The following is a 21,067-nucleotide window of genomic DNA, read 5'->3' on the forward strand; positions in this document are numbered from 1 at the left end:
TTAGTGGGGAGGCTGTTGTCAAGGCAACCATGACTCACCCAGCCCAGCCTATGTGACATCACTCACTGCTGGCTTCAAAAGCACCAACTGTAACTGATCAGCAGTTGGTAGTGAGGAGCTGGACCATAAAGAAGGCTGATCGCTGAAGAATTGATGCTTTTGAATTATGGTGCTGGAGGAGACTCTTGAGAGTCCCATGGACTGCAAGAAGATCAAACCTATCCATTCTTAAGGAAATCAGCCCTGAGTGCTCATGGGAAGGACAGATCCTGACGCTGAGGCTCCAGTACTTTGGCCACCTCATGAGAAAAGAAGACTCCCTGGAAAAGACCCTGATGTTGGGAAAGATCGAGGGCACAAGCAGAAGGGGATGACAGAGGACTAGATGGTTGGATAGTGTTCTCGAGACTACCAGCATGAGTTTGACCAAACTGGCAGTGGAGGACAGGAGTGCCTGGTGTGCTCTGGTCCATGGGGTCACGAAGAGTCGGACACGACTAAACAACAAGGAAAAAATGATACATTTTGGGATCAAATCAGAAACCGGGATGCCTTCTGTAAATCCAGGACTGTCCCTGGAAAATAGCAACACTTGGAGGGTCTGAGACCAGGGGGAGCAAGGTGGGGTAGGGGGTTGCAGGTAGGTAGTGTTAGTGAGCAATGCAAGCAGGGGCAGCAGACCCTGGTATTTAAAAAACAAACAAACCCATAAACAGTTATATGAGCTCTCTTCTGGTACAGAGAAAGAATGCTCAGTCTAAAAATAAATAACAAGATGTTATATGTGGGTTGTGGCAGTCAGATGTCTGTTGGTTCCCATTCAACACATCCAGGCAAATCTGTTTTTTGTATCTTCCAGGTCTGCGTTGCTCCTGTTGATTAAAATGTGGGTAAAAAATCTCCATTCCTCTTCTCTTCCAACACCATGTCCAGCTGGGTGGCAAACTCTGCTGGAAACGCTGAGTACTTTATTACTATATCTTTTCAAAGCTGAGCTCCACAAGGCCCCAGGCCAGCCATGAAACCTCTTTGATACAACTGCAAATTCACTTTTAAAAATAAAATAAAATGTAAGTATGGATGCAATGAATATCCTGGATGTTTGTTTCCCAAAGGCAAAATGTTTTTTTTTTTTTAAAAATGCATATTTATAATTGAGGATAAGCATCCCAAGTAAAGCAATAGTTATCACAGGTCTGTCAGTGGGGGGGGGGGAGGGAGGGAGAGAGAGAGAGAGAGAGAGAGAGAGAGAGAGAGAGAGAGAGAGAGAGAGAGAGAGAAGGTGAAATGGTAGGTTTTGCAATGCTGCTTTATTTTATTTTATTTTTACTTCCATTTATGAATTGCTTCCAATAAAAATATCTCGAAGCGATTTAACAATAAGAACATCAACCAAGAGGGCAGCAGCAGCAGTTTCATATATGAAGCAATCCTCAATCTGATACAGATACAGACCAGGATGAAAAATAAATACATCTCCACTGAAAAGTCTTGGTTTAAAAAGGAATGTCTTCAATAGGCACCGAAAGGACAATCATCTGACTTACTATTATTTCGACTACTATTTTTATTATTACTATTCTTACTATCACCATTATTGTCAATCTTTATTATAGAAATGGTGTCTGTCTGATGTATTCAAGAATGAACAGAATTTAGCATTTAATATTGGGGCCATGAACTGGCCAGAACCTGGGGCAAACCTAGGGTTGCCATATTCAGAAGAACAAAAAAGAGGACACATTTGTCAACTTCTACTTTTAACTATGGAACTCTAAGACAAGTCTCATTTTACATACCCATGAAAAAGAGGCCGTGCCCTGGAAAAAGAGGGCATATGGCAACCCCAAAATAGGCAAGTCAGCCGATAGTCTGTGGCATAGAGCAGGGTTAGGCAATGTGGTGCTCCTGGCCAGATGGACTCCAACTCCCCATACCCTTGACCACTGGCTATGGCTGGGGTTGATAAGAGCTGGAAGATATCACATTGGGCTGTCCCTGGCATAGAAGGACACATTAGTGGTAGAGATGTAGTAGTATATTGTTTTATGGACTCAAAGACCCGTTAGAGAAGGCTTCCTCAACCTCGGCCCTCCAGATGTTTTGAGACTACAATTCCCATCATCCCTGACCATTGGTCCTGCTAGCTAGGGATCATGGGAGTTGTAGGCCAAAAACATTTGGAGGGCCGAGGTTGAGGAAGTCTGCATTACAGCATGATGCCAATAACACCAAGGTTGCAGGTTTGATCCCCATATGAGACAGCTGCATATTCCTACACTGCAGGGGGTTGGATGAGCCTTTCAAACTCTACGATTCTATGATTCTATACTATTTCTGCAGCTGGGTCTCTATCTCCAGCATCCCTAGGCCACCCACTCAGCATGAAAGGGGAGCTTTTTTCCACTGAGAAGATGTCTTCTCACCCTTTGTATTGACTTGGAGCCATTCAGAGTGAAAAGAAATGTGTCAACCACTGGGGGTCCCTTAGAAGTCCATTTGATCCCTTGAAAGAAGGCCTGAGGGAAGGACACAGAGGAGAAATTGTTTTGATTGCCCCAAAGCTAAGCATTTAGGAACATTGACAAGACAAGGACCTTCAGTTTCCATGGAACGAGGTACAACTTCTGTTAGGTACAAAGGAACTTCAAGGGAAACAAAAGCTAAGAAGATATTGGAGCACTCCAGATCATTTGCTCCTGAATGTGCATAGAAAATAGTAGGTCTAGCTGAAAGGCAACACGTGGAGATCTGCATTGATCATTGCAATGCATTCATAATCATTATTATTACACTTCAGGTTTAATAAAGTAACCAGCAAATCAACAGATGGATAGAGCAATGTATAAAAAAAATACTTATGTATTATTCTGCAGAAATGTAGTACAGCGTAGAGTACAGCCCTAACCCAACTCTCTTATATGAAAGAGATGTATATGTAATATATGTATTTTTTTTCATGTAATTTTTGAATAGTGACACTGCTTAAAACTAAACTTCAGATATAAGCAGGTGGTCTGATATTGACAAATTCTGATTGAGTCAGAATCGCCAAATATCACCTATAAATCTGTCTAAAGTAGAGTGCTCCTCCATCCCTACTTCTGAGTATACATTGCCACCCCAAAACCCTTCAACACCAATTGAAACAAATTCCTTCTTGAAGAATTTTTTTAAAAATCTGGGCAATGCCAACTGCATATATTATGCAAATAGAGTAATTTTGCACAATTTCCCACAATCTGCACATTTTTAGATTGAATAATTTATTCTATTTTGCTAATCACAAGGAGGAACAAGCACTTATTGCTAGGAATCAGACAGAGATCCCTCTGGGGTCTGCACCTTTTCAAACAGGGTGTCCCAATCTTAAGGACTAGAAACTCACTTTTGTTGTTGTTGTTGTTGTTACTGTGGCGTTTGCCTGTTCATTTGAAAACGTCTGTACATGGGGAGAAAGGGTTAATATGTAGACCAATAGGAAAGCCAGAGGCGGAGCCTACCTGTTTATAAAAGGGCTTAGCCTGAGGTTTGGGTGTGGATAGTTGGTTGGTTTTAGTGGGTTGGTTGGTTGGGAAAGGCAGTTGGAAAAGCAGTTGGCAGGCAGTTGGAAATAGAGAGACAGTTAGTGCAGTTGGTTCTTGTGGGAGGGGAGGTAGAAGAGATAGAGACAGGATAAAAATAAGACTAAGAAGATAAAGAGTAACAAGATTTTGAATGCAGTTAAAGTTTATTTGTGTCTGCAATAAACTACACTCTTCTTTGTTAACTTAAGAACCTGACTGAGTCTAAGTGATTTACTGGGGAGGACATGGTTGGTGGCTGCAGACTAGTGGTGTACTGGTCAGTAGTCCGTGAGACGACCGGGGGCTCCATACGAACGCCACAGTTACAAACTTAGATATTCAGGAAGCTGTATTTTGTGGTCACTATCACATTGTGGAGCAGATCATGGCATATTCATACGATTATTTAGGAAGCCAGAAGGAAAAGAGGCCAGCATTCTTTAACTAATCCCTTCATTCTCCTTCCTGAATGACAAAACTGCAGACAGCTTGACTGTAATGAGATTTGACTGGAAAATTCTACCAGTGGTGGGCTCTGGAGCTTCACTGCACAGCCTGCTGGGAAAGATCTGCCTAGGTCATACATGTGAGTGCATCACAGCTGATCATGCCACCCCATGACTGACACTTTGGCGGAAGCCCATGCAACTGTCCTGAGTGATGTGTAATGATGGTTTTGTCAGGCCTGGTGCAGTTGGAACCTTGGCAGAAGGTCATTCGCGCATTCCCCAAATGAGCTTTGTCAGGCTTCCATTGGTTGAGTTGATTGATTGACTGGCAGCCCAGCTGAGTGGCAGAATCACCTCTGTGTCGCCGTGGCTTGTCAAATCTCCGACAGGTGCTCCAAGGAACCTGAAAGATGCCGCTAGCCAAAAGGCAGCTACAGTGACGGGTCACAGGAGGAGCTGCGGAGCCAGGAATGTTGCGGAGAAACCAGCAGAGCAATTCCATTAGCAGCGAGACCAGCAATTCACACCAGGAATGCAGGAAGCAGCTCAATACTGAGTCAGACCAATGACCCATCCTGCTCTATATTGTCAACATTGACAGGCAGTGCCTCTCAAGGGTTTCAGGCAGCAAGTCTGTTCCAGCCCTACCTGGAGATGATTGAGGTTTGATCCTGGGGCCTTCTGCATGCGAAGCAGATACTCTGCTGCTGAGCAACATGCAGTCCTCCTAAAAACCTGAGCTGTGCATGGTCCATTTGACTCGGTGTTTTTGGGTCTCCCACAATTCAGTGGCCTTGCTGTAATTATTTAATCGAAGACTGTTGTTTCCAAACTTTTATTTGGGGGGGGACACCCCCCTTGGTTCCATAATTTCATCCCCAGTGCCAACTACCCTATAAAAAGCATTCAGAATAGTGGTTTGCATGACTCAGGAAGATAATAACACAATAAAATACAAAACAGTAACAATTAATTGCACATTTATTCAAAATCCAATTAAAACTATTCTGTTTAATTAATTCATCAAAACTGATGAACTTGATGCCAGCTTTTCAAAGTTTGATAGTGATTTACACCTCTAGCTCCCCTTACCACCCCCTTACCTCTTAGTGCCCCCACTGGTCAATCCTACTACCCCCATCCCCAGGGGTTCCTACTGCTCACTTTGGGTACCACTGGTCTTAGCCATTAATAATCCATTTCCTGGTAGCAACCTGGATGCAGTTAGCATTCTCCTGGAGATGTGATTGTTTTGTTAACTACACAAAATTGGTATGACCAGGTTTGGAAGACTGCACTTCTAGAAAAATTAACAAAACATTGCAGAGTAGTCAGAGGTGACATTACCAGAGGTCAATTTTATAATGAATGGTCTCAGTTCATTTTTTTAAATTAATTCCTCACCTAAAGAACCTAGACGAAGGCCCATCTAGTTCAGCGCCCTGTTTTTGCAGTGGCCAACCAGATGCCTTTGGAAGCTTGTAAGCAGAACTGCACTCACCACCACCTGAAATTCCCAACAACTGGTCTTCAGAGGAATACAACCTCTGGCAGTGTGCATAGACCATGGCCATTGTGACTAGTAGCCATCAGTAGCCTTGTCAACCAGATGCCCCAATGGGAAGCCTTCACGCAGGACATGAGCAGAACAGCAGCTCTCCCCACCTGGGATTCCCAGCATTTAGAGGCATACTGCCTCTGAAGTGGAGGCAGAACAAAGCCATTGTGGCTAGTAGCCGTTGACTGCCTTATGCTCCGTGAATTTGTCTAACCATCTTTAATGCCATCCAAGTTGTTGCCCATCCCTGCAAGTTGTGGCAGTGAATTTCAAAGTTTAGCTGTGCACAGTAGGAAGAAAGACAGAAATAAGCAGTTGGTCCCTTACCTTTCCCGCCCCGACTTGGCCACAGTGATCCATGCGACGGTCATCTCCAGGCTTGACTACTGTAATTCGCTCTACGCGGGGCTGCCCTTGAAGCTGTCCCAGAAACTCCAGCGGGTACAGAATGCTGCAGCGAGGCTCCTCACGGGGTCTCTGCCATGGGAGCATATTCACCCAGTGCTTTTCAAGCTGCACTGGCTCCCGGTGGAGTACAGGGTCAGATTTAAGGTGCTGCTTTTGACCTTTAAAGCCCTTCACGGCCTAGGACCCTCGTACCTACGGGACCGCCTCTCCTGGTATGCCCCACGGAGAGCCTCAAGGTCCATAAATAACAACACCCTAGTGGTCTCAGGCCCTAAGGAAGTTAGATTGGCTTCAACCAGAGCCAGGGCCTTTTCAACTCTGGCTCCGGCCTGGTGGAACACTCTTTCTCATGAGACCAGGGCCCTGCAGGATCTGATTTCTTTCTGCTGGGCCTGTAAGACAGAGTTGTTCCGCCTGGCCTTTGGCTTGGAGCCAATTTGATTCCCTCCCTCCCTCCCTCTCTTTCTTTTTTTTTTTTTTTTCTTTTCCTTCTCCTCCTGCGATGAGGCTACATTTTAATATTTTAATGTTCCATTATTTTAATGTATTTTATTTTTGTTTTTAAGTTTGTAATAATTCATCTTGTTTTTATTATTGCTTGTAAGCTGCTCTGAGCCCGGCTGGGGCTGGCGGGATATAAATAAAAAATTATTATTATTATTATTATTATTATTATTATTATTATTATTATAAATACAAGTTAGGCAAAGAGACTGTTCCAAGAGCTTGATGGCCAGAGGGAGGTTTGAAGCTCTTTTCTTCCCAGTCCTGGTGTAAAACTCTTAACTCAGATCCCTACATGATGGACTGGGGAGGCACCCCAATTCAGACTTTCAGGGCAATGGTATTTAAAGAAGAATCTAATACTGTATGTCAACAGATGATATCTGATCCTGTGCTAACTCTACTTTCACCAGAGAGTGATAGCAAGCCATGTGCTTTTTTATTTCATAAAATCTATACACTGCTGCATTGTAAAAAAAGAAAGAAAACCTCAAATAGGTTTACAAAAAGATAAAACAACAGAATCAAGAAAAAGATACAATAACTTTAAAACATACAAAAAGTTAAAATGCTAAAACCGATTAAAATTCACAACAGCATGTCTAAGACTTGCCTAAATAATATTTCATTATTATTTTTTTAATGTATAAATGCCTGACAGCAATCTTGCTAGCAATGACTAGGATGGAAATAGCAGCCAGATGGAAGTCAGGCTCAGGTCTATCTGCCCCAAACTCGCTTGCAATGGTTTGGGAAATAGTATGATCGGAGCAGCTAACTCGACACAGTAGTGGCCAAGCAAAAAAATGCAAGTTTGGGGCAATGTGGTTTATGTTGCTTACTTCTCTGGTCAAACCTCCAGTGATGCATGTATCCTTATGGAGAGAAACGATTTCATAAAGGACTTTCACTGTTGTGTATTCTGTGCAAATGAATACTCCAAATGTACTCCATATTAGTTTGGGTTTGTTTTTATTGGTGTTTCTTTATGTGTAGGAAAAATTGATAAAATGTTTTTTTTTTAAGCCTCTGCCTCAGATGTGTGGGGAAGCTGCAGCCCTCCATCTGTTGTTGGACTCCAACTCCCATTAGCACAGCAAGAATGGCCAGTGGTCAGGGATGATGGGAGTTGTAGTTGAGCAACTTCTGCAGGCCCAAAGACTCCACACACCTCCTCTAATTGCTCCACCACGCTGGTTCATGCATCGCTCCTCAGCGCTTATTTCCTAGAAAAGCAATGTCTGTTTGGTTTAATTTGACTTTTTTCTCCTGAGTATGATTGCATTATCTCTGGCAAATTGTCTAATTTTAAAAGACAAACACAAGCCATGTACATGAGGAATGGGAACTCCTGAATCAAAGATATAAGTTCTGCATTAAGAAATTAATTTATTTTATTACGTTTATAATCTGCATCACCTCTCCCTCCCTTCAGCTCGCCTGGTCACAGTCTGCTTAGGGAGGGGAAACTGTTTTCATTCCCTTCAGGGCAAACTTATGGGAGCCACATGCCAGTAGTGGGTGGGGCCAGAGGCAAAAGTGGCCGGAGCAACAAATAGAAATGTTACAGTAGTGTAGTTTTTACAGTACTGTAATTTCTCTCTCTCTCTCCCTCTCTCTCTCTCTCTCTCTCTCTCTCTCTCTCTCACACACACACACACACACACACCCTCACCATCTGCTGTCCAGGAAAGCAAGAATTTAAGGACACATCCCAGCTGCAAAGCAGGGTCCCTTCCAACTCTGCAATCCTATGGTTCTCTAGATAAGAACAAAACAGAGTAGTTGAAAAAAACAGTCTCTCCTCTCTTCTCTCAACATCTAAATGCCACCTTCTGCACCATGCTCTCTTTTTCTTTTTCTCTTGTAAAGTTTTTTAAAAATTCCATGTGATAATATATATAAAACAGAGAATATTAATTTTAACAACAGGTGAAAATTAAAAGATGAACAACAAAACTACAAATTGGCACACAGAATGAGTCTAGTTGCACTTGAATTAAAATAACACAGTCCAAGTAAAGAATACCAGCATTATCAGATTACCAACTCTAGTTCCAAATTTGCTAGGCTTGTGATGAGGGTTGTCCTCAAAATCAGGAAGAACTTTCTGGTGGTAAGAGACATTCAACCGTGGAATGGTCTCCCTGGGAAGGTGGAGGACTCTCCTTCATTGGAGGTTGGATGGCCATCTGTCATTAATGTTTTAGTTGAGATTCCTGCATTGCAGGGGACTGGACTAGACGACCCCTTGGGCCCCTTCCAAACTTTACAATTATATTATTTTTATACATTGGTATCTTCCCATACTCTCTTTGAGGGCAGCTCCCCAGGGAACGCATTGCAGTAATCCAGCCTGGATAGAACCAATGGCTGTGTCACTGAGGCAATAATGAAAATAACCATCTCAGTTTTCCTTTCTGGTTTTCTAGTTACTACATTCTGCACTCACTGAAGTTTGCTGTCTTTCATGGAAATCCCACAAAAAATGCATTTCAGTAATACAGTGGTACCTAGGGTTATAGACGCTTCAGGTTACAGATGCTTCAGGTTACAGACTCCGCTAACCCAGAAATAGTACCTCAAGTTAGGAACTTTACCTCAGGATGAGAATAGAAATCGTGCGGCGGCAGCACAGAGGCAGCAGGAGGCCCCATTAGCTAAAGTGGTACCTCAGGTTAAGAACAGTTTCAGCTTAAGAACAGACCTCCAGAATGAATTAAGTTCTTAACCCAAGGTATCACTGTATAGCCTGGGCAGAACCAGTGCATGTGTCAATATATACGGCATGAAACAGAACAATAGAAACAATCTTTCTCAGTGTCTAGTTGCCACCAACTGAAATTTCCATACATTATTTAAGAGCAGCCCCACAAACAAACAAACAAAAATGCATTGCAGTAATCTAGTCTGGATGGAGCCAATGGACATGTCACTGAGGCAAGGCCGGCCTTCTCTAGATAAGGTGCAAACCAGAACAAGCATATTCTCTCTCCCTATTGATCTGCATTTTTTCTGCCTCAGGGGTTGCTGAAGGCAACCTATCCAAGCCCCTGGGCCTTGCGCATCACCTTCGCTTCCCACTGTTTTCCCCTCAATAGCCTCCAGCTCCCATGTTTCTGTATCAAATGCCAATTTCACCCCTGTCCGGTGTGGTTGCTGATAGTGGCTGGTGGGTGGGCTGAAAGTGTCAGAGGAATTCGCTCCAACACACTCTCCCTGCTCTTTGGCTTCCCAGTCATGTGCTGCTCCAAAGCATGGCTGAATAAACAGCTCAGCCGGCACCCCAAGCTTTACCGCCCTTCCAATTTCACTGCAGAAGAGCCAGTTTTGCCATGCATGAATTGGCTGGCGGAGGCCAGGCTGCATACCAACTTGCCCTGTGTTCAGATAAACCTGGGAACAGAACATCCAGGGGAGCCAGAACACCGCCATCATGCCTAGTAGCTGTTGATTAGCCTTATCCTCCACAAATGTGTCTAATACTAGTTTAAAACATATATTTCGGCATCTTGTGGGTACAGATTCCATAGTCTAGCTATGCGCTCAGGGCCGGCCCACCTATAAGGCTCAGTGTGGCAGCAGCCACCTCAGACAGCAGGTTAGGGATAGCTGGGAAGGGCAGCAGATCTGGCCAAGGAGCAGGCCACTCACCACCTCCAGTACTTGTCACTTGCTGCCTCGTCTTCCACCACTGCCACTCATCCCCAGCCTACTTTTTTCTCCCCACCACTACCACATACAGAGTGCTGGAGCTTCCCCCCTGCTGTGTCTAATCACCTCAGGTGGGGGTGGAGGGAGCTCCTGGGGTGCAATTTTCTATTTTGCCTCAAACAGCAAAATGTCCTGGGCTGGCTGGCCATATACGTGCTGAATGAATAAGGACTTCACTTTGTTCTGAATCTTCCAACATTAAGCTTCATTAGATGTCCATGAGTTCTAGTGTTATGGAATCATCTCCCTAACCACTTTCCTCATAGTTGTGTTGCTCCAACATCTTGAAGGAAGCCAGACTATCCTCCACCAGGGCCAGGGCTTTTTCAGTGATGGCTCTGACCTGGTGGAATGCTCTGTCCCATGAGACTAGGGCCCTGCAGGACTTGATTTCCTTCCTCAGGGCCTGTAAGACAGAGCTATTCCACCCGGCCTTCAATTTGAATTAGCCTGATCCTCTATTCTTTTTCCCCTTTCCTCTTCTATGAAGAAACCCTTTCTGGGACCCAACATTTAAATTCTTCCCTGGTCTCCTTGCTGGCCCTAGTAGGACCAACTTGGCCAGTTAGCCCTGGTGATCATTCGATGTCTATTGAGCGCGTTTTGGGGTTTTTTTCAAAAATGACCCCTGAATTTTTGAATTTTATTGATTTTATTGCATTTTATGTTGTATTCTATGCTGTTTTATGCTGTTTTTAAGTCGCATTTTATTCAATGTTTTATATTTGCTGTCAGCTGCCCTGAGCCCGGTTTTTAAACCGGGAAGGGCAGGGTATAAATAAAAATTTATTATTATTTTTATTATTGATTATTTTGGTTGCCTTTTGAACTAACTCCACCCACTGAGGCACACCAATGACTATTTCTGAACAAGAAGGGGTATATAGTATAGGTCTTTTTTTTTTTACCAGTTGACCCTTCCTGAGGCTAAAGCTCAGTGGTAGAGCTCAGTGGTTCAGTTCCTAATGGCATCTCCAGTTAGGGCTGGGAGAGACTCTGAAACCCTGGACAGCCACTGCTGCCAATCAGTGTAAGCAGTATTGAGCTAGATGGGTCCAATGGTCTAACTTTGTGTAAGGCAGCTTCCTATGTTTCTGGAATGCTCCACAGCTCAGTGGTAGATCCCCTAGTAAACAAACAAATCAATAGCCAAGCAAACAAGACTGCAAAACGAGAGGAATGTTATGTAAGGTGAGGGGGGGGGCACTGGGCTGGCCACTCTGAATGTGCTCTTTCCATAGGCAGTTATCAGAACATACACAACCAGCAATGGGTATTGCATACAGCAGCTGTTGCAGCTCCAGGGTGACTGGTCAGGAGCTATTGCCAACCCCCCATTCTCAAATCAGCACCGACTTATACTATCATCTTTCAAATAATAATAAAAAAGCAATGGTCTGATAGGTTGTTCTTCCACCACCACCATCCCCCAAATCTGGAGTCCTTTATAAGTGCAGAACCCAGATCCAGCCATAATCCCAATACTTTCTTTCATTCATGCATGCTTAAGGGAAAACACACAGATCTATTTAAACAAGAAAGGAGAAAGGGGGGAGGGAAGAATGGAGGCTTAGCTACCAGCCATCTCCGCGTGCCCCCACCCCTCGCTTGCCCGCCGCTCCCAACAAGCAGCCCAAGCAAAGTTTCCCTAGTCCTGGGAATCCACTCCCGGCTCACGGATTCAGCTCCAGCTGTCAAAACCCAGGTCAATATATGTTAATGAGGCTTTGAAATTCCTGAGCAGAGGGAGTCACTTTTAGACTTCCTAAGACCTTCATAATTCACGGTTATTCTCTAGCGCTTTCCCCCGGTGCTTTAAGAGAGAACGGGGTGGGCAGGGGGGAGGAGGAGAGACGGAGTGAGGAAAATATATTTAACAAGAGAAAGAGCGAAAGGGGCTTAAATTATAAATGAGGGCTAAGTTTCCAGAACCTTTTGCAGAGTGTTTGTACAGACAAATTAGCAGAGCAGGAAAGCGCCGTCGAAGGAGACAGCAGCTGCATACCAGTGTAGCGTGGGGCGATTTCCACCCTTTAAAAAAAAAAGTGGGGGGAGTGGGGTGCATAGACTACAAAGGTGGCTAGTCCAGCTCGAGGTCAGCCTCCTCGGCTGCGTAATTACGAGGTGGTTTCTTCAGGATGCCACTGTCTGAAACCTCCCGCACGTGCACACGAGCACACAGCGATCCCATCAGTAAAACATAGAGATGATCACGGTGACTGACCTTCCATGGTTGCTGAAAGGATTGCTGAATGAGGTATCCAAGGTGTTATGAATACTTTTTAAAAAGAAAAACACTGTATAAATTAAAGACAGGCCTTCGTTTTGGAGCAAGGAAGGAACCAAAATGCTGCAACATATTCATTTATTTCATAAAATTTATACACCACTTGAAAATAAAATAAAATAAAATAAAATAAAATAAAATAAAATAGGTTTGCAAAAAAAAAAAGATGAAGCAATAAAATTATCGCTAAGAAAAACTGACAACAATAATTTAGAACGTTCAAAAGTTTAAAATAACAGACTAAAAACAGATGAAAACTCGCATCCACTTTCCAAGCATCTGGACAGACTTGTCTAAGCAACAGTATTTTAAGGTAAAAGGTAAATGACCCCTGGACAGTTAAGTCCAGTCAAAGGCGACAATGGGGTTGGACGCTCATCTCGCTTTCAGGCCAAGCGAGCCAGTGTTTGTCCACAGACAGCTTTCTGAGTCATGCAGCCAGCATGACTAAACCACTTCTGGTGCAACAGAACACCGTGACAGAAATGCCATTTACCTTCCCGCCGCAGTGGTACCTATTTATCTACTCGTGCTTTCAGATGCTAGGTTGGTAGGAGCTGGGACAGAGCAAAAGGAGCTCACTCCATCGCAGGGATTCAAAGCCCAAGAGGCTCAGTGGTTTAGACCAACAGTATTTTAGCAAGCACCAAAAAGAGTATAGTTGTGGCTCCTGCCTGATGTCATTAGGCAGGGAGTTCCAAAGTGTAGGTAATGCCATACTAAAAGATTGAGTTCTTACAAATGCAGAATGGGTATTTGGTTGCAACTGTAACAGTGGGCACATATCAGGTAAGGCAATATTCCCACTCGCTGGATCATCACCTTGTTGTGGTGAGTGGGACCCTTGTGAGTGAAGCTGTCGGGAATCTTGTACTAAGAGGAAGGTACGCTTGGCAAATCCACACCGTGATCAACTCCTGCCCAGAAACCAATGTCCCCCACTGTGGAAGGACGTGTGGTTCCAGAATTAGCCTCCACAGCCACTTATGGACTCATTGTTAAAACCATGTTTAGGGAAGATAATCTTACATAAATACAAATACAAAGCCACCAACAGGAACAGCAAGCAAGCTGTATAATAGAGTGAGGAAGCATTGTTAAAGCATCTCTCTCCCCCCCCCCTCCGTTTAACACGCCTACCTACAGTGGGGTTTAGCAAGCTGCCCTGAGTTGTTCCTTCCCCCTTCTCTAAAAGGAGGTGGGGCTTAAGGTGAAGAGTGAGTTTTCAGGTGAGGGAGGGGTTTCAGGTGTGGGGAAGGGCAAAGAGGTAAGTGGGATCGATGAGCAAAGCAAGCAGGGGGTGGCAGCTCCTGGTTATCAATATTTTGGTAATTTTAGAATTTTATTGTGCCTGCTGTTTTTAAAGTCTGCTTTTATTGCTACTTTTAATGAATATTTTATGCAAACCACTCAGAGCTGCTTCTTCTTTCTGATTAAGTAGCATGCACACCTTGCAGAATAAATAATAAATAAAATGCAATGTATCAGTAAAACTGCAATAAATTCCTAAAAGTAGGGAAAGGCTGTAGCTCAGTAAAGAAGATAATCTACTTTGCATTGAGAAACTCCCAGGTTCAATCCCCCATTGCATCTCCAGGTGCAGGGCTGGGAAGAACCCTGGAGAGCTGCTGCCTGCCACTGAAGACAGCACTAAGCTAGATGGATCAGTGGTCTGACTCAGGATAAGGCAGCTTCTTGAGTTCCTAACAGAAGCATGAGAGAACTACCTATTGTTGTTGTTGTTTAGTCGTTTAGTCGTGTCCGACTCTTCGTGACCCCATGGACCAGAGCACGCCAGGCTCTCCTGTCTTCCACTGCCTCCCACAGTTTGGTCAGACTCATGTTGGTAGCTTCAAAAACACTGTCCAACCATCTCGTCCTCTGTCATCCCCTTCTCCTTGTGCCCTCGATCTTTCCCAACATCAGGGTCTTTTCCAGGGAATCTTCTCTTCTCATGAGGTGGCCAAAGTATTGGAGCCTCAGCTTCACAATTTGTCCTTCCAGTGAGCACTTAAGGTACCTATTAGAGGGTACCTTAATATGTTTTGTTTAAGGGCCACATGAGCAGGGTCAGAGGCATCAAGACCTAGCATGTTGGGCATGCAAAGCAGCAGAGAGCCCCCTGAACTCACAGAGGAACCCCATGGAGTGTGTCGTACCAAAGGGTCTCCAAAACTTGGATCCCCGCTACCTGAAAGTTTGTATCTCCCTATGCCCAAATGTCAAGATCCTAAGGTGAGCACCTTCTCTTGCTCTCATCAGCATCAGCATTGACAAGAGAAAAAGGACCTTTTCTGCACCTGCTCCCAGATTGAGCGATTCCTTCCCAAGAGAGGTCAGACTGGCTCCCTCTTTGCGTTCCTTCCACCAGCAGGCTAAGACCTTCCTGTAAAAGGTAAAGGTAAAGAAACCCCTGACCATTAGGTCCAGTCGTGGCCGACTTGGATTGTGGTGCTCATCTCGCTTTATTGGCCGAGGGAGCCGGCATACAGCTTCCGGGACATGTGGCCAGCATGACTAAGCTGCTGCTGGCGAACCAGAGCAGCTCACGGAAATGCCATTTACCTTCCCGCCGGAGCGGTACCTATTTATCTACTTGCACTTTGGCATGCTTTCAAACTGCTAGGTGGGCAGGAGCAGGGACCGAGCAATGGGAGCTCACCCTGTTGCGGGGATTCAAACTGCCAAATTTCTGATCGGCAAGTCCTAGGCTCTGTGGTTTAACCCACAGTGCCACCCACATCCCTCACTTTCCTGTAAACTAAGGTGCAAATGATGCTGATCACTGGGCTGCTATCAGGGCAAAGTGGATTTTAATGACTGGGTTGTGATGTACTTTAACTATAGTTTTTCAACAGGTTTGTTTTTATGACTTTGTATTTTATAATGATGTTTTTAAATCCCAGCTTGGAAGAAAGGCAGGATATAAATCCATTAAGCAACAACAATGGCCTTTCCCAAAAGGTGTGTTATTATTTTTTATAAACACCGAAACTCTTGCCAGAAGAAAGGAGCTGATTCTCTGTAGGTCTAGTTGACTTTGCCGTCGGCTTCTGTTTCATCGCTGGGTGCACAAAGCAGGCTCCCTTCCACCCTGCTGCCTTGGGTGAAGAGGTGAGTCTTACAATGAGTCCAGAAAAAGACAGAGACACTGCTGGGCTCTTCCTGCTCTCCTTAGGGAAGCCATGTCAGAGCCATTGCCCATCTCACGGAACTTGCTCTGCACAGGGACGCTTGTGGGAATAGCCCAGGAACGAGCACAAACAGGTGGACAAGAAGTGCAGATTCCTGGAGGAAACTGCCTTAAGAAACTGTGTTTGTTTATTGCAGAGGAGAAATCTGATTCAGAGCACTTTTAAAGGAAAGCCTACCTAATTCCTTCTCAGTTGAACAAAACATGAACAAAAGGCAGTCTCTAGCTGCATGCTCAAGTTAAGCAGAGAACATGCAGGACCTTGGACAGCTCTGAGGGATCCTTGCTTGCTCCTGAGTTTGCTGCAGGGGATGCTGTCTCTGCAGAGAGCCAGAGTCTGGGAAGGCTGCGTCCCTGGAAAAGTGGGCTGATTGGTTCAAGGGCGAAGCAAAAAAAACAACCCAGCAGTGGAGAAGTGGTGAGGATAGATCCCTAACTCCTGTTAAAAAATTGTCCTCCCCACTCACAGATTATCTCCCACCCTTGGCCCTTGTCTCCCATTTCATACAAATTTGAAGATGAGAGCATAAGATGATCCTGCTGTATCAGGCCAGTGGCCCGTCTAGTCTAGCATCCTGTTCTCACAGTGGCCAACCAGAAGCCCCAATGGGAAGCCCAGAAGCAAGACACGAGCAAAACAGCACAACTCTCCCCACTTGAGATTCTCAGAAACTAGTATTCAAAGGCATGATGGCTTTGATAGCAAGTATAGAATATAGCTGTGGGACACAGGTGGCGCTGTGGGTTAAACCACAGAGCCTAGGACTTGCCGGTCAGAAGGTCGGCAGTTTGAATCCCTGCGACGGGGTGAGCTCCCGTTGCTCAGTCCCTGCTCCTGCAAACCTAGCAGTTCGAAAGCACGTCAAAGTGCAAGTAGATAAATAGGTACCGCTCCTGCAGGAAGGTAAACGGTGTTTCCGTGCGCTGCTCTGGTTCGCCAGAAGCGGCTTAGTCATGCTGGCCACATGACCCGGAAGCTGTACACCGGCTCCCTCAGCCAATAAAGTGAGATGAACGCCGCAACCCCAGAGTCGGCCACGACTGGACCTAATGCTCAGGGGTCCCTTTACCTTTACCTTTGTAGAATATAGCTATCATAGCTAATAGGCATTGATAGCATTAGCCCATATTGTTACCTGCAGGTCTGCGTCATCACATGTGTCTAGCCTCTGGTTTTGCCTTAGTTCTTAGAAATAAGACCCATCATGAGCTATGTACATCCTACAAAAATCTTCTAGGCTGGTGTTCGGTTCAGGCCACTCACCCCATGTAATAAACCCATCCGGTACAAAAGGAGGTTTAACTAGGCAAATGTCCAACTACTGTCCTCCTACTTTGTACAAACTCCCCTGAGCTCCTTCTTTGATAACCTAGCTTTTCTCTTGAGAAAAATAATCATACAATCTATTTTGTTAAAAAGGGGGGGGGGGGATCCTGTTAAGTAGGTAAATCAACTTCATTCAACAATGCTCCACTTCTGCCATCTAGCGGAGAGATTCATTGCAGCACACAACCATTTTTGAAGGGACTTCCATGGCTGACAGCAGCCTTTGGAAGAACTGGGAGCAACTTTCCATGTACAGTGGTACCTCAGGTTACATACGCTTCAGGTTACAGACTCCGCTAACCCTGAAATAGTTCTTCAGGTTAAGTACTTTGCTTCAGGATGAGAACAGAAATTGTGCTCCAGCGGCACGGCAGCAGCGTGAGGCCCCATTAGCTAAAGTGGTGCTTCAGGTTAAGAACAGTTTCAGGTTAAGAACAAACCTCCGGAATGAATTCAGCCCAGTTGGAGGTGTGTGTGGAGGAAGTGTGTTCACTGGCAAAAGAGGGCATGAACCATATCCCCTCGTTTGAATTTGGGGGGACATGTGGTGTCTTCAGACCAGCCCTAGCATTAGGCAGGGTGGGGCAAGCACCACAGGAGGCAGTTGGGAAGGGTGGGCAGCTATTTATTTTATTTTATTATTTTTAATAAAATAAAAATAGCTTTTTAGTATACAAAAAGTTGAGTTGGAGGTGACAATTATAGAAGTTTACAAAATTATGCATGATATACTTCTAAATACCAGTTATTGCAAAGCACAGGAGAGGAGCGGGCTCTTGTGCTCAGATCCTTCCCACAGGTATCTGGTTGGCCTCTGTGAGAACAGGACGCTGGACTAGATGGGCCATTGGCCTGATCCAGCAGAGCTCTTATTATGTTCTTATGTAGGACATAGCTGTGAGTGACATGCAGTCTGATCTGAGCACCCTAAGCAAGCCTGGTGCTTTCAGGTGCTCTGATGGTATCCCATTGCTGGCGCTGAAGTAAGGCTGCATACACACCATACATTTAAAGCAAAATATCCCTGGATAGGGATTGCCGAACACAGTTGTACATAGATGTGTAACCTCACAGCTGCATTACTGCAATGCACTCTTTGTGGGGTTGCCTTCAGGGTTGGTCCGGAGGCTGCAGCTGGCGCAGAATGCAGTGGCTGACTTGCTTGTGGGGGCAAACTACAGCTAGCATATAAGCCCCCTGTTAGCTAGGCTTGCACTGACTGCCAATCTGCTGCTGAGCCAAGTTCAAGGTGTTGGTACTAACCTAGAAGTCCCTATGCAGTTCAGCATCAAGTTGCTTAAGAAACCGCCTTATCCTTTATACACCCAGTAGATGACTGCCATCTCCTGGAGAGTTTCTCCTGCAAACTCCAAAGATATGAGAAGCCTGCTCCCCAGTAACTTGGAACAGAGTCTTCAGCTTGGCTTTCCCTGTTCTGAGGGATAGCATTCCTCTTTGAGATAGAACAGGCAATCACTCACTGTACTTTTCCAAAGCAGCATTTTGGTTCCCACAGCTTTTCCCAGCTGCATAAATTGGTCTTTTACCACCAGTGCCTACGTTGGGTCTTTAGACCTGTTTTAAATGTATCTGCCATTTTTAATTACCTCATGTGTAAATCACCTTTAGAAAGCAATTAATAAATCACAGATGGGTATGATGATATTAAGAATCATAATTTAAAGCACAAAGCTTCACCCAGGAAGCCTAGGAACTGTGATTTACATATAATCAATCCCCAGCACTCATAACAAACTAGAGTTCTCAGCATTCTTTAGGGTGAGTGCAAATGCAATTTCTGTCACTTTGCAAACCCTTCTCACTAGAACCAGGAATGTTGTGTGTGGAGGGGGGTGTCACGTTTTACTAGCAACCCCAGCTCTGGGCACAAGCTCTAGAGTCCCCCAAATGGAGTCACAACCTTGTTATAAGAATTTTAAGGTCTCAAATATAGAATATTCTTAAATGCACACATATCTAAATATATGAACCATGTGTCTGAAATAGTATGGGAGAACAATCCTGAAGCCATTTTGATTCTCCCACATTGACCTCAAATATTCCTCTGCAGTAAGGGAGGCAAATGGGGAAAGCCTTCCCATTGTCTTTTGCTTGCACGTCCTGTCTTAAAGGGCGTAATTGTGTATGAATCAGGTGAGCCTGTGATCTGGATTCAGGAACCATTATTAACCATCACAAAAGAATAGCCAGTCTGCACTGGTAATGCAATCAGTGACCATTATCAAGTATCCCGGCAGACAGGATTTCTGCTGTAGACCACTGCCTCCTGTGATGTATGTATGATGTTTTAGGGGGGTGGTCTTGGGCAACAGGGTGGGCAATTTCAAGGGTCTATGTAAGGGCTTGCACACCATTGTTCAGAGTCCTCCTCCCTTCTGCATGTGGTGAGTGGGGATCCTGTTGCAACAGTTTATTTCCTTTAATAAAGATCAGGCTTACTAGCCGCTTTGCTTCACAATATACTCTGGTTGGCCTCTGTTATTTTCTCCTACTGATAGGGAACCCACTTAAGGACTCTATACGGGCTCTTGGATACTCCATAAGGGAAAAGGAACAGTTTTTTTCTTATAACATTGGACATCTTAATGATTTATATGAAAGGCTTCTTTGCTGCTTTGGGGGGAAATTGCTTCACGATCAAGCAAAAGGGAGCATTAAAATGAAGCAAATCTTACCACTGCCAAACAGAAATGGGTTAAAAACCAGGCTGCAAATACACCATGCATTTAAGTCACCATACATTTAAGACTCCCCACCCCACCAAAGGATTTTGGGAACTGTTGTTTCCCTCTCACAGAGCTATAATTCCCAGCACCCTTGAACTACAGTCCTGTCCCTTTTAAAGATGTTTCACCATTATGAGGTCTAGAAGCTCTTGTTTTGTTTAAAGACAAATTTCTACACATGGAATTATTTTTCTCTTCCAGAAACAAGCAGGCCTGGGCAAGAGGTTGATATCAAAAGTTGAAATCAGAGAGTCAAAGCTTTGGGAGACATCAGTGGGAAGTAGACGTTTGTTACACCATAAACAGATTGTGTGTTGCAAGGAGGCTGGAAAAGGAAGTCTGGGTTTTTGTCTGGATGTGTACAGTATTTTGCTTTAGGCCTAATTCTGATCTTTAGAGGTATGTGTGGAAGAAACAATGCCATTGTACTTTGATTTATGTAAGCTTGTATGAACCTTCTAAGTTTCTAGTTTACAATGTTTTTCTGACATGCTTGCCTGCATTTGCTGTTTGTTTTTTACAGGGCCAAAACTGCTAACAGTTCCCTACCTGGTCACCTGTGGGGGAGGAAACACTGGCCCGCTGTGCTCCAGTTGGAGAACAGCCTTTACCAAAGGAGTCGTGGGCTTTGAAGACACTCAAACACAGGACACAAGGGAGAAACGTGCTAAGAGGAAGGCACGCTTGGCAAACCCTCACATGATCAACTCCCGCCCAGAAACCAATGTCCCCACTGTGGACGGACGGGTGGATTCAGAATTGGCCTCCACAGTCACTTATGGACTCACTTTTTAAAACCGTGTTTATGGAAGACAATCTTACTTGGCTACAAGTGATCGCCAAAGAAGCTATAACCGTGGGATAGTAGCTACAGGCCTGATTATTACAGTTTGATATTTGCACGTTTTTGCATTTAAAAACAACGGAATTTGTGCTTACAGCACAATGCTAACTTTCTGCTCAGCAGGAAGTCCTAATGAATTCACTGGGTTTATAACCAGGTTAGTGGGAGCTTGAATTTCAGCCTTTGAGGTGTGTGAGATGAGGAAGGCGCTCTCCCAATTCATCCCTGATCCAGGAAACAGTTTGTTGGACTAGGAATGCATCATCTGAACTAGACACCACTGAATACAGAGTGGTCCTTGTTGCAAGATCCCTTTCAGTCTTGCTATGAAGGCACAACCAGTGTTGCTGGCCTTCAGTGTAGCACTTCCTTCACTCAAAAATTGCCTTTTTCTTGTTAATCTCAAGGTATTTGGGGCAGGGTCCAGGGCTGAGGGGGATCTGGGCAGTGTCTGTTAATAAAGTATAGGC

General features: G+C 44.6%; 1 long non-coding RNA gene across 1 annotated transcript; it reads left to right on the forward strand.

Annotated features, from left to right (window-relative positions):
• The first annotated feature begins 441 nt into the window (after positions 1 to 441).
• On the forward strand, positions 442 to 1,130 carry LOC309333667. The gene is made up of 2 exons (XR_014152657.1): positions 442 to 640; positions 860 to 1,130. It is a non-coding gene; the product is annotated as an uncharacterized lncRNA (long non-coding RNA).
• Positions 1,131 to 21,067: the final 19,937 nt, after the last annotated feature.

This window comes from Podarcis erhardii (assembly GCF_964252035.2).
Source record: "Podarcis erhardii genome assembly, chromosome: Z".
Lineage (NCBI taxonomy): Eukaryota > Metazoa > Chordata > Lepidosauria > Squamata > Lacertidae > Podarcis > Podarcis erhardii.